Here is a 14,763-nt window from a genome sequence, read left to right as displayed (position 1 = left end):
AGGAAATTCCAGATTCACAACTCTTTGTGTGAAGAAGTTCCTCCTCAACTCAGTCCTAAATCTGCTCCCCCTTATTTTGAGGCTATGCCCCCTAGTTCTAGTTTCACCTGCCAGTGGAAACAACTTCCCTGCTTCTATCTTATGTCCCTTCATAATCTTATATGTTTCTATAACATCTCCCCTCATTCTTCTGAATTCCAATGAGTATAGCCCCAGTCTACTCAGTTTCTCCTCACAAGCCAACACTCTCAACTCCAGAATCAACCTAGTGAATCTCCTCTGCACCCCCTCCAGTGCCAGTATATCCTTTCTCAAGTAAGGAGACCAAAATTGTACACAGTATTCCAGGTGTGGCCTCACCAGCACCTTGTATAGCTGCAAAATAACCTCGCTGTTTTTAAACTCCATCCCTCTAGCAATGAAGGACAAAATCCTATTTGCCTTCTTAATTACCTGCTGCACCTGCAAACCAACTCCTTAAGATTCCTGCACAAGGACACCCAGGTCCCTCGGCAATTTTTTACCATTTAAATAATAGTCCATTTTGCTGTTACTCCTACCAAAATGGATGACCTCACATTTACCAACATTGTACTCCATCTGCCAGACCCTCGCCCACTCACTTAAACTATCTATATCCCTTTGCAGACTTTCAGCATCCTCTGCACACTTTGCTCTGCCACTCATCTTAGTGTCATCTGTGAATTTTGACACACTACACTTGGTCCCTGACTCCAAATCACCTATGTAAATCAATTGCGGTCCCAACACTGATCCCTGAGGCACACCACTAGTCACTGAATACTATGAAGCCTCAACATTCCACTGCACCAGGGAAATGCCAACTAGAAATGGAAAGGAAATGTTATGGGGCTAGCAAAGTGTAGATTTGCAATGCTAGTCTGAGACAGCGCATTCTTCTCTTTGAACTCCGACACACTGGTTTGTGATAAGTCCATCTATGTGATAAACCCATTTAACTTGTAGAACTTTTAAAAGCATGGAATACAAACTGATGTCAGCAACTGAACAAGAGAACATAATTTCAGATTTTTGTGTTTACGGATTTCAAAGACAAACCAGAAAAGATCGCATTTCAAAGGCCGGAAAAATATTTGCATTTTATCCCAAAGGATAAATAATTGGTATGAGATGGGTTTTAGCATTGTTATGCTGTGTTTATTTATCTTAAGGTGCAATGTCACAGGATCTGTTTCCCTATCAGATACAAGTCTTTGCATTGTGTTTGTATGATCAGTATTTAAATGCTGAGACAATGCTGATCTTTACCCTTGTTTGTGAGAAACAGGAGACACGTGTCAAGAGCAAAGGTCAGTCAGTCTACAGACATGCACACAAACGTATGAATTAGGAGCAAGAGTGGGTCATTCTGCCCCTTGAGCCTGCTCCACCATTTGATAAGATCATGGCTGATCAGATTGTGGCCTTTATCTTCCTGTCTACCCCTATACCCTTTGACTCCCTTGTCAATCAAGAATCCACATAACTCAGCCTTAAAATAGATAAAAGACAAGGCAAGATTCATGAATCATTACTTGCAATCTAAACATTGGAGTTAACTCATTAACATCTTAACTACTGGCTCAGACCTTTTAATTTACTTTTAATTGCAGGGATGTTCTCAATTGTTCAACACATTTGATGTAATGTTTTTTCAAATTCTTTCAGTGGAACAATGGTTACAACATTTCAAACAGTGACACCAATAAACTCATCAGTTCTGTCCACCCATACATATTTAGATGATGCCTGCAATTAAAAGAAAATTAAAAGATCTGAGCCAGTAGTTAAGATGTTAATGAGCTATCTCCAATGTTTAGACTGCAAGTTATTTGCCCATAGTCTTACCTTCAATTCCTCTTCCAGAGTCTGGATTCCATAGCTGTCTCTTCAAGCATATGTGAGCCAAATCCCCCTCAGATAATCTTTGCTGTGTCCCCTGAGGAAAAGAAATGGAGTTGAGGGGGTGTTGGAGCCGGAGTCCGGGCGTGGGTAGGTCGGAGCCGGAGAGGAGATTGAACTGGTGGTGTGGGTGGTGTGGTATATCTCCTGGGAGGCTAGGTCTGGGTGTTAAAATCGTTACTCTGGTTAGAAATGCTTTTTTGCCCTTTCTAACTGTTTCAGAATAACACCCGGGGTACAACTGGCAGAACTATTCAAAATTCGCGATTTAAATCACTTCTGCCGGATGGTTCCCAGCCCAGCGCAGTTGTCCAGAGGAAGTCAGCACTTCTGGGCAATGGGCCAGGTAAGTCCTTAGGTGGAAACCTCCTGGAGGGAGTCCCCAGCGCATCATTAGGGTACACCCTCCTGGGGAAGCCAGAAGTTATGAGCCAGAATATTAGGAAAGAAGTTCCAGAACACAGGCAGCTGGTGGGCAGCTCCTAATGTCAGAGCAATTAAAATCAATGATGCACAAGAGAACAGAAATGGGTGGATCCCAGATATCTCCGGGTTTATTGGGCTGAAGATTAGAGACAGGAGGTGTGAGGCCATGGAAAAAATTAAAAGCCAGGAGATTTTTAAAATCAGCTGGTATTAGGGAACTTATTTGAAACACAAGAGGGAGTTTAGATAAAAACTTGAGATTTGTTGTCATCCTGTCAAGGATCTCTTGTCAAGTACCTGCATTTATTTTGATATTTGAATCAAATAAGCCCTCGGTAATCTAGAGTCCTTTCCCTTTGAGGTTTTGAAATTCACTGAGCTGTCGTCAGTGCATGCCTTTGTGAGAGACTTGCATTTTTATATTCCTCTTGCTTTTATATGTAAAGATATTTAGAGGACTTCTCCAAAAGATGTTGAGAAGTTGTTATTTCTGAGGCCTCTGGTTCACGTTGTTTCCTTGTATTATGCACCATTTTGGGGAACAGTAGCACAGTGGTTATCTCACTAGCTTGGTAATCCAGGGAGCTGAACTAATTAGCCAGAGACACAAGTTCATATCCCACCGTGGCAGCTGGTGAAATTAAATTCAGTTAATTAAAGAAATTTGAAATAAAATGTTGGTATCAAGTGCTCGGCTGACCTTGGTAGAATCCGAGAACAGGATCAGAGAACCTGGTCCAACAAACATAACCAGTAAATATTTTCTTGGATTTGAAGTTCCTCTGCTTACGTAGTGTTCGTGTATCTTTACCTCCAATCCAAGCATCACGATCAGATTCCCATCAGATTCACACCTGGGGAAATAACATATGTTTGATACTCAGGGAAAGCTTCTGTAATAGATAAATATAGCCAATGGGAGAATGTGATATCTTGACACAATAATAGAACCTGATTGTCACATATGCAAATAAAATCTTTTCAAGATGTTAAACTGAAAAAATTAATGATCACCATGAAACCACTGGACTGTCATAAAAGCTACCTGGTTCACAAATACTGAAACAAAGAGGTCTGTTTCCCTTACCCAGACTGGCCTGTGTGTGATTCCAGCAAACAGCAGTGTGGTTGACTTTTTACTTTTCTCTGAAATGGCTTAGCAACAATGTCCCTCTAAGTGGCTGTGCACTTAATCATTTCAGCATATCCTGATCGTTAAATTAGACTTACTGCCTCTCAAGCCCTTGAGCCAAGAACCAGGGCGATTCTTCTAACATCCTCCCCCACCCCCCAACCTTGACAGGAAATTGACTGACAGGGGCTAAGCCTGACATGCTTAGTCAGGCCGAATTAACAGCCTGAATTCACGTGTGTCATGAGTACAGGAGCTTGAAGGTACGTCGCCACTTACGTTTCTTCTGGCCTGCTCACCACCCCTGATGCTGCTGCACTGAAGTCTGTTCTATGTGGATGTTATAAAATGTCTGTCAGGTTTGGGTGTGGGTTCCAGTTTAAGTCATTGCCTTAGCCGTTCATGACAGCCTGCATGAACGTAACCTCACAGTTAAACATTACCGTTATAACAGTTCCCATTCTTCACTTGTATGATACAGATCAATGGACCTAGCTTTACTTGGTGACACCTGAAATGTCTGCTAGATGGCCACAACTGTGCAATGTTATAGGTGTGTGCCTAGCCTCATGAACTACATGTGAGATCCTGGTTTTCTCCTGAAGGTCTGGCTAGCATGACTTGTTAGAATCCCTGTGCTATCTCTCAGAAGGGCAGTCGATATTGTAATCTGATCTGTACCCCTAGATGTCTTTGTTCTATAACTCTCCGCAACACCCTCCCAGTAATTGAGTAAATCCTGCCCTGGTTCAATCTACCATAATGCATCACCTTGCATTTATCTAAATTAAATTCCATCTGCCATTCATCAGCCTACTGGACCAATTGATCAAGATCCCATTGCAATCCCAGATAACCTTCTTCACTGCCCACTATGCCACCAATCTTGGTGTCATCTGCAAACTTACTAACCATGCCTACTAAATTCTCATCCAAATCATTAATATAAATGACAAATAACAGTGGACCCACCTCTGATCCCTGAGGCACACCACAGATCACAGGTCTCCAGTTTGAAAAACAACCCTCTACAACGACCCTCTCTCTTCTGTCATTCAGCCAATTTTGTGTCCATTTGGCTACCTCACCCTGGATCCTGTGTGATTTAACCTTATGCGATAACCATCAGTAAATTAAACAAATGAGAGAGGGTGACAGCCTCTCGTTGGGTACTGTAACTAAACTAAAACGTTAGAAGTCCAGATATATGTGGGGGTGAGAAGGAAATGGAGTTGAGGCGGAAGATCATTTTGAATGAGGGGGAGCAGGCCCAAGGAGCTTCATGGTCTGTTTGTGCTCTTGGTTCTTAGGTTCTAACAGCTTGTCCTTTTTTGATATTGTGGGTGGCAGATCTGGACTCAGCTTCTGATTTTTGTTTAATCTCCCACTATTCCTCCCCCCTGTTTTACTTGAGTTATAGCATTAATGCATAATAGTTGTACCAAGAAAAACAATTTTTAAATTCCCAAGCAGAAAAAAACATTTTACATTTGCAAGCAGTTGTTTTAAGAATTGTTTTTACTTTATAGCTTCACCATATCTTTGGCACAGTACTAAGTTCCAAACCATTAACAGTATGGGAACATTCAGATTGGCGGCAATGTTTATCTTGCTTTTCCTTTTGGGAAAACCAGCATGCAGTGTAACTGGGGAAACCTTGGAAGTAACTAACTTGCTCCAAAAGTCATGTGTACAATAATGTGTTTCTCATGTTGAAAATTGAAAACTTTTCTATATAGTTAAGACAGAGTCCATTTTTCTTTTTTTGAACAAAAGATCGGATAAACATTGGATGAAGTGCAGGGCTACAAGGAGAAGGCAAGGTAGTGGAAAGTATTTTGGATTTCTCAAACAAAAAATCAGCACGGATTAATGCCTCACTTCTGAGTTGCAAACTTCTATACTTTTAGAAAGTATGTGTTATAGTATTCCAATACGATTTAGGAACTGTGTGCTTTTTTAATTCATTCTTGGGATCTTGATGTTGCTAGTGAGGCTAGTGCTTGTTCCCCATTCCCAAATGCCCTTGAAATGAGTGGCATTGAAAGCCATTTCGGAGGGTGGTTACGAGTCAATCAGATGAAAGCAAAATACTGCGGATGCTGGAATCTGAAACAAAAACAGAAAATGCTGGAAAATCTCATCAGGTCTGACAGCATCTGTGGAGAGAGAGAATTGAGCCAAAGTTTCGAGTTGTCATCCAGACTTGAAACGTTGGCTCTATTCTCTCTCCACACATGCTGTCAGACCTGCTGAGATTTTCCAGCATTTTCTGTAAGAGTCAGTCACATTGCTGTGGGTCTGGAGTCACATGTAGGCCACACCAGGTAAGGACAGCAGATTGCCTTTCCCAAAAGGACATTAGTGAACCAGATGGGTTTTTATTTAATACGACAGTTTCATGGTCACCGTTACTGAAATTATCTTTATATTACAGAATAATTCATTGAATTTAAATTCAATGAGCTGCCAAGGTAGAATTTGAACCCACGTTGCTTTGAGCATTAGCCTGGGCCTTTGGATTACCAGCCCAAAGGCCTTACCACTACACCACTGTCTCCCCCATGCCTAAGTATCCAGAATGCCACATCATTCACTACTGCACTGCAGTCTGCTTATCGAATCAGCAATGTATTAGCCCTCAGCATTTAGTGTGATCTCGGAAAGAGATTCTACGAATCTTCAGCATTTGTGTCTAAAACTGTGATTATTTCAATTTTCTGGGAACTGCAAGACTTAACATGGCAGCAGGTGTCTTGAGAGTAAAAGCCAAGCACAGTAAACAAAATAAATGCTGAATTAGACTGAGAAAAAATAGTGCCAGAGAGAAAGAAAAACAGAGTGCATTGATCAGAAATAAAATGGCTGCCATCGTAGCGATGGACGCACAGCTCCAGCTCAGCATGATTAGAGAAGTTTAAACAAAAATGCAAATTGGCATTCACTTTTCCAAGAAGCAGTCATGCAATGGAAAGGGTCAGCTATATCGTTTTGTGGGCAGGAGAAAAGTGTTTAGATTTGTTTAATAGCTGTGAGTTGACAGTTTAATTAAGGACACATTTTTGAGAAATTCAGCATGCATTTCCAGCCAAAGTCAAACCATTAGATCCACTAATAGGAGATTTAAAGCCTGAGGCAGGAACCAGATTAGGATGTTAACAATTTCTTCGTAAGATTGAGAAATGAAGCCAACATATGTAAGTTCAAAAAAAGGGATGAAAAAGGCTGCTTGACCAGATCATTTGGGGCTTGTACACCATGATGTACAAAAAGCTCTGATTGGAAGGGACAAGTTCACAACATTATTTATTTATTAATGTCACAAGTAGGTTTATACTAACACTGCAATGAAATCCCCTAGTCACCACACTCCAGCGCCTGTTTGGGTACACTGAGGGAGAATTTCAGCATGGCCAATGCACGTCTTTCAGACTGTGGGAGGAAACTGGAGCACCTGGAGGAAACCCACACAGACATGGGGAGAGCATGCATACTCCACACAGTGACCCAATCGGGAATTGAACCCGGGTCCCTGACACTATGAGGCAGCAGTGCTAACCACTGTGCCACCCATCTAAGATATCCCAAAAACTCTCAGAATGTTAGTTGCCAAGATCTAGGAGAGGGAGAGGAGCTACAGGCAGCAACACTCTATGGTTCACCTCGTAAAAATGTGTGTGTGTGTGTGTGTGGGTGGGTGGGTGGGAGACTCACTGTGAAAGACAGTTTGGAGATTAAATGGTCCCAGGCTGAGAAAGTTCTGCAGCTAAGAATAATTTTGAACTGGTTCTGGGAGAATTGAATATCTACTTATAGGACACAGTAAATTATACCTATGAAGTGGGTTTTCAGTTGCACTAAGAGAAAAGGGGGAATGTTTTGTGCCGTGGTTTAAAATTGCCTACAAGGATAGTTTTGAGTGAGTCGTGCTTTTGGGTGTTTTTTTTGCCGTAAGTGGCCTAAAGTGTAAAATTTTGTCATGTCATCCTTTCAGCTATTAACTGGAAGTTCAAATTTATTTTAAGTATTGGCTTCTGCAAGAATTGTATGTCTGAGAAATACATTTCATGAAGCTCCAACATTTGTGTCTGAATGTTTTTGAACTCTATTTTGAACTTCTAGGAACCATAAGACATAACTGGATAGAAATAAAAGGTTTTTGAGAAAGGAGAAATGAGATATTTACCAGCTGGATGGGAACAAAAATCTCAGCAAAGAACATGTAGATTACAGTTACTGATTGAAAATGCTGAAATGGAAGGTTGTACTGAGAGATGATTACACCATTCTCCAGCTCCCTGCTGAATGAACTAAAATGCTATCTTGGTACATGTTTGTGCAGGAACAGTTTCCTGAAATTACTCACTCAGATGGAATGAGAACCACTTCTTGCTGCTCTCCTGGTGATGCTTTGCTTGGCTGGCTCTCAAATGGGGTATCCAACAAGAATGCACTGTACCCCAAGCTGGATACTTTAATGAGGAACACTTATATTTACTAAATGTTAAATTTAATTGTTTGTGAGGTGGGGTCACATGATGCAAGAGCAGCAACAACTGCGTTTCGCGAGGTCTGTCGCTACTCATCATTTAATCCCTTTATTTATCCTGATGCACAACCCATCACTACCTAATCCTGGAATGTATACACTGTGCTGTGTTCCTGGAAGATCCTGGTTAAGTTTGGGTGATGTGTAAAGTCAAGAAAATCCTCGTTCGGTCAAGGCGTTTGGAGACAGCTGGTTTGAGGCCTTGTTCACAGTGACGGTTCACCTGGCAAGCAGGCTCACACTCTGGCGATGTTATAGGCATCGAGATAATGGTGCCATTGTGAGTAAATTTGTGAGTGACCATCTCAGCTTCCTGGCACAAATCATTGGTGCTCACATTGATGAACTGTAAAATATCCAAAAGAAATGGATGAAGTGGAGGAAAGAGTCCTGTCAGTCGAGAGGGCAATTTCCTCGGTGAAGGCTCACCTTCAGTACTTGGAAATCCTGCTGCATGGTATGTTGGACATCCTGGTTGATTCAGAGATGGAGCCGGAGAAGCAGTGTCCGTGCGTCCGATCTCCTGACGAGAGCTGAAGATAAATTCCAGGCTGAATTTGAGAACTGGCTGCCATGCGTTCTTAATCTTGACTTGAAGGCTGGGTGTTTCAAGTTCAAAGAGGCATACTATGTCCAGTCTTTGAGATCTGGAGTCGGTTATATACCCCGATCACTGGTCTTACATTGTCTTGACCTTAGTGTTTGTTGAAAGAGGCTGGAGGTGGCCAAACATGATGGGACCTTGCCTCATACCTGGGTGTCCCTCTCTCTCTCTCTGCTGGGACTTCTGAGCAATGACACAACGAAGGTGCAGAGGCATTGGTGAAACTACGGATGGATTGATCCTTGATGTTGCTCAAAAATAATGCCAAGGCTTTGGCCTTTTCAAACTCTGTGGATGGCTATGTTACCCTGCAGTTCATCATTAATCCCCAACTATTCCCTTTGTGATTATAATCCTGATTTTGCAATGTTGCCTTTTATCCTTACAGGGTGGTTGATATATGTGCACTGAGGTGTAAGTCTCCTGTTATCCTGTTATTCTTTGAAAGCCAGTGATATCCATTTATTTATATGGAATTTATCTACCGGTAAACTCTGGCGGTGGAACGAGTTGACCTTAGTTTAAAATGTATTACCATGTGTTGCGTTGTTTATAAAAAATGAGGAAAGATCTTCAATAAAACTATATATATTATAGATGTAATTGGTTGCTCACAAGCACAATGTTCTTCCAAATCGTACTGCTTGTTGAGAAATCCAGCAGCAATTGTACTTCTGCTTTTCAGCCTTGTTCTTTATTGTTTCTGCTGATTCAACATGAGAACATTCATAATGTAGAAATGTAATTGGAACTTTGAAGACTTCTACTGTTTGATTGTGGTATCAGACAGTACCTGAAGCATTTCCAAATGCTCGCATTATTTCCACTTTATGGGTTAATCTTCTGTACAGGCAGACCATGGGTGCCAGTCTCTCTTTTATTATTCTTTTTTACTTTCATTCTTTGTGTCGCCCTACCTTTTCATTTGCTTGTCGTTCTTTTTCTTTAATTGTACTGGCACACGCTTTTTCACTGTTTGTTTTGAGTGCTTATCCTCATGACCACTGTGCCCTCTTGTACAGCTGTCACCAGCCTCAAGTTGAGCACAAGAACACAACACAAGAAATAGAAGCAGGAGTTGGCCACCGGGCCCTTCAAGCCTGTCCTGTCCTGCCATTCGATACGATCATGGCTGATCTATGCCGGCCTCAACTCCTTTTCTGTGTCATTTCCCCATAGCCCTCTATTCCTCAATCTGTCAAATATTTATCCACCTCTACTTTAAATCTAGGCTGAGGCTTCAGTGCTGAACTGTCAAAAATGTTGGTCTTTCAGATGAGACATTAAACCAAGGTCTATTTTCCCTGTTGGGTGCATGTAAAAGTCCCATGGCGCTGTTTGAAAAATCAGCCTGATCAATATTTATCCCTCAATCAAGACCTAAACAACAGAATATAGTCATTATCACATTTCTGGGCCCTCCCTGTATCATTCAGAGTCCTTCGACACATTTAATTATAACAATTAGTGAATTGCCTACTATTCTTTTACACACCTCCCTGTACTACCGACCGAGAGACAATGTGGCCAATGTCTCATGCCACTGGTTTATGCTCGCCACATGACTCTAAAAGAAACATCACTATATAGTTTGAACTGATTTGTTTGAAAACATTCCTTCAATATATTACAAAATCATAAGTATGAGTCGAGAAAATTCAACATTGTTCAAGTCATTGAATAGTGGTGAGATGGTGGACAACTAGCGGGGCTCAAAAAACAATAAGCAGTGGTTAGCACGGTAATAGTTGTCACCTACTCATTTATAAAGACTCATAAATTAAGCCTTTAAGGGGGGTTTCCAAATCCTTGTGGAGTGGCATAACTCCTCTGTCTGGGGCACTTCCACAGTTGACCAACCATAATGACAGGTGCCTCTTCAGGCACAGGCAATTCAGTTCGATCTATTTCCATGGAGACATCGGTTGTGCCTGCCACAGAACCACCATGCACTTCAGTGCTAAAACAGTCAGCAATATTTCCTGATGGCAATATACTTCCTGGTGGCAAAACTGGTTGCTGAGCATCTCTCTTTTTCTCAAATGGTCTGTGTGTTTTCAAACGATCCTTGCTTCTTCATCCACTTGATAAGACAGGGATCCAAGTTTTAGAGATAACGATTCCAGGGACCCAACTCGATCCACTACCAAAATTCCTCACATACTCGGCATTCATCCGTTATAAGTGGCCGTGTTGACTGACATGAATCATGACTTGCCTTCTGACTGCTTTGGCTGGCTTCTACCCTCCCTGGCAAATTTGGAAACATAAGGCTCTGTCTCATTCTTTAACAACTCTGCTGGTGGGACTCCCATTATTGCATGTGGAATGGTCCAGTAGCCAGGAAGAAAGTTTATTTATTTATTAGTCACAAGTAAGTCTTACATTAACTCTGCAATGAAGCTACTGTGAAATTCCCTTAGTTGCCACACACCGGTGCCTGTTTGGCTTAATGCACCTAACCAGCACATCTTTCAGACTGTGGGAGGAAATCGGAGCACCTGGAGGAAACCCATGCAAACACAGGGAGAACATGCAAACTCCACACAGACAGTGACCCAAGCCGGGAATCGAACCCAGGTCCCTGGCACTGTGAGGCAGCTGTGCTAACCGCTATGCTCCCGTGAGATTTTGTTCCCCAAAGTCCCTCCTGACTGCTTCTTTAAAAGTTTGGATGGCTCACTCAGCTGGTCCATTGAATGCTGGGTGATAAGGCACAATTCTAATGTGCTTGATACCATTGAATGTGGTGAAGCTTTGAAACTCAGTGCTTGTGAATACAATTCCATTGCTAAATACTGTTACTTCAGGTATTCTGTGGGTGTAAAAACATGGGTGTAATCTTTCAATGGTAGTATGTGATGTCAGAGACTTCACCTCAAAAAAGTCCATCCAATTAGGGTGTGCATCAACAATGAGCAGAAACATTGTGCCCATGAATGGACCAACATAATCAATATGGACTCATACCCATGGCTGGCCAGCCATTCCCAAGGGTGCAGTGGGGTTGCAGCAGGCGTCCTTTGTTACAATTGGCACTATTCACAATGCTTGACTAGGCTCTCGATGTTGGCATCGGTGCTAGGCCACCACACATAACTTCTGGCGAACATCTTCACCTTTGAGATGCCTGGATGAGCACTATGTAACAATGGAATAGTAGAAGGTTGAAATGTACTAACAAGCTAGAAGAATGGAGCAATTGTTTTACTCTGTTGAAACCTTCTTTCTGGGGAGTCTTCCAAGAACAATGGTAGCATTTCTTTTGCCAATAATGTCGACAAGTTTGGTTAAGAAAAAGCCCATAGTAATTTACCATTCCCAAAAATGACGAACTCAGAAATGTTTTTGGGGGCTGGTGCCTCCTTTATGGCCTTGACTTATCGTCCATGGGGTGTAATCCTTGTGCATCTACATGGTACCCCAGGTAGGTGGCACCATTGCCTTGAAAAGTACATTTCTGCTTGTTGAGTGAACTCCAGTCTCTTGAAATCTCTTCAGCACCTCCTCTAAATTTGCTAAATGCTCAGCTTCTGTTGAGCGAATTATGAGAACATCATTAAGGTACACCACAACTTGTAGCAGCCCCTGAGCAAACTCTCCATTGTCCATTGGAAAACTGCATATGCTGAAGACATGTCTAAAGTTTGGTGCATGTATTGGAACATCCCTTTTGTGTGCATATATTGTGACATAGCCTCGGGAAGTGTAATCTAATTCAAGTTGCTGATATGCATGACTCATATCCAGCTCTGTATAAGGTTGACCTCCAGCCAGCTTTGCATACAGATCTTCAATCTTTAGGATTCGATATTTATCCAACTTGGCAGCCCAATAAACTGTTAACTTCTAATACAAATACAAACTTTTTTTTCTGGTTTCAATACAAAAACTATTGGTGCTACCCATTCCAAGAATTGAACTGGCTGGATAATACCCAGTTCTTCCAATCACTTTAATTCAGTATCTACTTTCTCTCGTAAAGCATATGGTACTGGTCTCACCCTAAAGAATTAAGGGGTTGCCTCAGGGTCCACATACATCTTTGCTTGCAGACCTAATTTTGCCTAATTCATCTTTGAAGACGCTCTTTTATTTCTTAATCAGTTTGAGCAGTCCTCCTTCCTGCAATTGAAAAATTTTGTTCCCGTTTAACTTGATTTCCTTAAGCTAATTGCGGCCGAGAAGGCTGGTCCTTCATGATCACTGGGAGTTGGGCGGACTGTTGTCCATAGCTTACAGATACCATTGCACGCCTTGTTTATTTACAGGTTAAATCTATACAGAGGCTTGTAGCCTCATGCTGCAATCAGCTCCTGAGATGACTCTGAATATAAAAGAGAGGGTGAGTCTCCAGCATCTCCCTGATTGGTTCCCTAGGTCATGTGACCCTTACTCTGCAGATTGATCCTTAAAGGAACAGTCACCACAGTTTAATAACAGAGGCACTTAAAAAAATTCAAGATAATTTGAACGTTTATCATAGCATTGTATGCAATCTGCATTACACTACCTGTTTTTCAATAGCATTGACTGTAACTAAAAGATGCCGTGATTTGCACCTAATTAAAGGATGGTGGGTATACTTGCACATTGACACAATGATCATTCCAGGTGGCCTAGCCAGCACCACAATTCATTTTAAAAGGCTATTAAAACGGTGATCAGGATAAAATGTCACCACGATTTCTGAAGCTAAACACAGCTGGAGTAATGTACACAATAACTTCCTTTCAGTATGAATAACCCAATCTGCTGGAAAGTGAAAACAAATTTGATATTTGCTCATCAATAAAAATCAGGCTGCCTTCTAGTTCTGTGTTTTTTTTACGCACATGCACATGCACGCACGCATGCAGGCACACACACACACAGTCTGTCTAGTGGACATGCCAGCCCCGCATGAGTGCCTAGCTTTGTTACCTGCTGAACATTCATCCTATTGAGGGAATACTTCAATAATCTTCATACCTGGCTTTAGTGATTGGAGAAGATTTATTTCATTTACTGGGTCTGCAATGATTGTTTTCCTATCTAGAAACACAGGAACAATGAACCAGACATATGAACTATTAATTTTCTTTTGTTTACATATTGCAATGGTGCACTATTCTCTCTAATTGTATTGTTTTCTCAAGCATATGTGTGTGCATGAGTGCTGAATGATTGATGTAGGATTTGGACTTTTGGGGTGAATATGTGAATAAATAATCCTCTTTTTTTAAGCCCATGAAAGCTTCCTGCTGTTATTTAAATTGACCGCACACTCTAGAGGTTACGAAACACAGACATCCCTCTTCAAAAACAACACAATAAGGAAAAGGGTACAAAGGTTTTGATTCACCCCCGATCCTGTCTGTAGCATAATCCTAACTCAATTCACACCAGGAGAAAATACAATATATAACTGTTCAGCAACAAGGCATGGTGGCGCAATGGTTAACACTGCTGCCTCACAATGCCAGGGACCTAGGTTCGATTCCTGGCTTGGGTCACTGTTTGTGCAGAGTCTGCACGTTCTTCCCATGTCTGCATGGGTTTCCTCCGGGTGCTCCGGTTTCCTCCCACACTCCAAAAGATGTGCTGGTTAGGTGCATTGGCCATGCTAAATTCTCCCTCAGTGTATGCCAGAGTGTGGGGACTAGGGGTTTTCACAGTAACTTCACTGAGGAGTTAATGTAAGCCTACTTTTGACACTAATAAATAAACAAAAGAATACAAATAAACAATCTATTAATACAAAAGCAGCTTATAAAAGAAAATACAGTGAAAGGGATTAAAAGGAAATGAGATGAGAAAAAGATGAAAAAATAAAGAAATGTAAATAAGGTGAAGATAGAAAAACTTTTGTAAAGCTTTTAAGAATGTCACTTTTACATGATACTGAAGGATGCATTGCCAGTTTTAGTTTGCGATGATATTAATTGGAAGCCTGTTTTCACAGCATTAGAACGGAGTTAAGGAGGATGGATTTTTTTATTTGTTCTTGGCCTGTCAGGAATATCAGGAATTCAGCTCTTTTGTCCATGCTTGGACCAAGGCTGGAATGTGATGCCCGGAACTGAGTAGCCCTGGTAGAACCCAAACACAGTGAACCGGTTGTTGCTGAGCGAGTGCCACTTTCCATCA

This window comes from Mustelus asterias, chromosome 1 (assembly GCF_964213995.1).
Source record: "Mustelus asterias chromosome 1, sMusAst1.hap1.1, whole genome shotgun sequence".
NCBI classification, from domain to species: Eukaryota; Metazoa; Chordata; class Chondrichthyes; order Carcharhiniformes; family Triakidae; genus Mustelus; species Mustelus asterias.
This window is presented reverse-complemented; position numbering follows the sequence as displayed.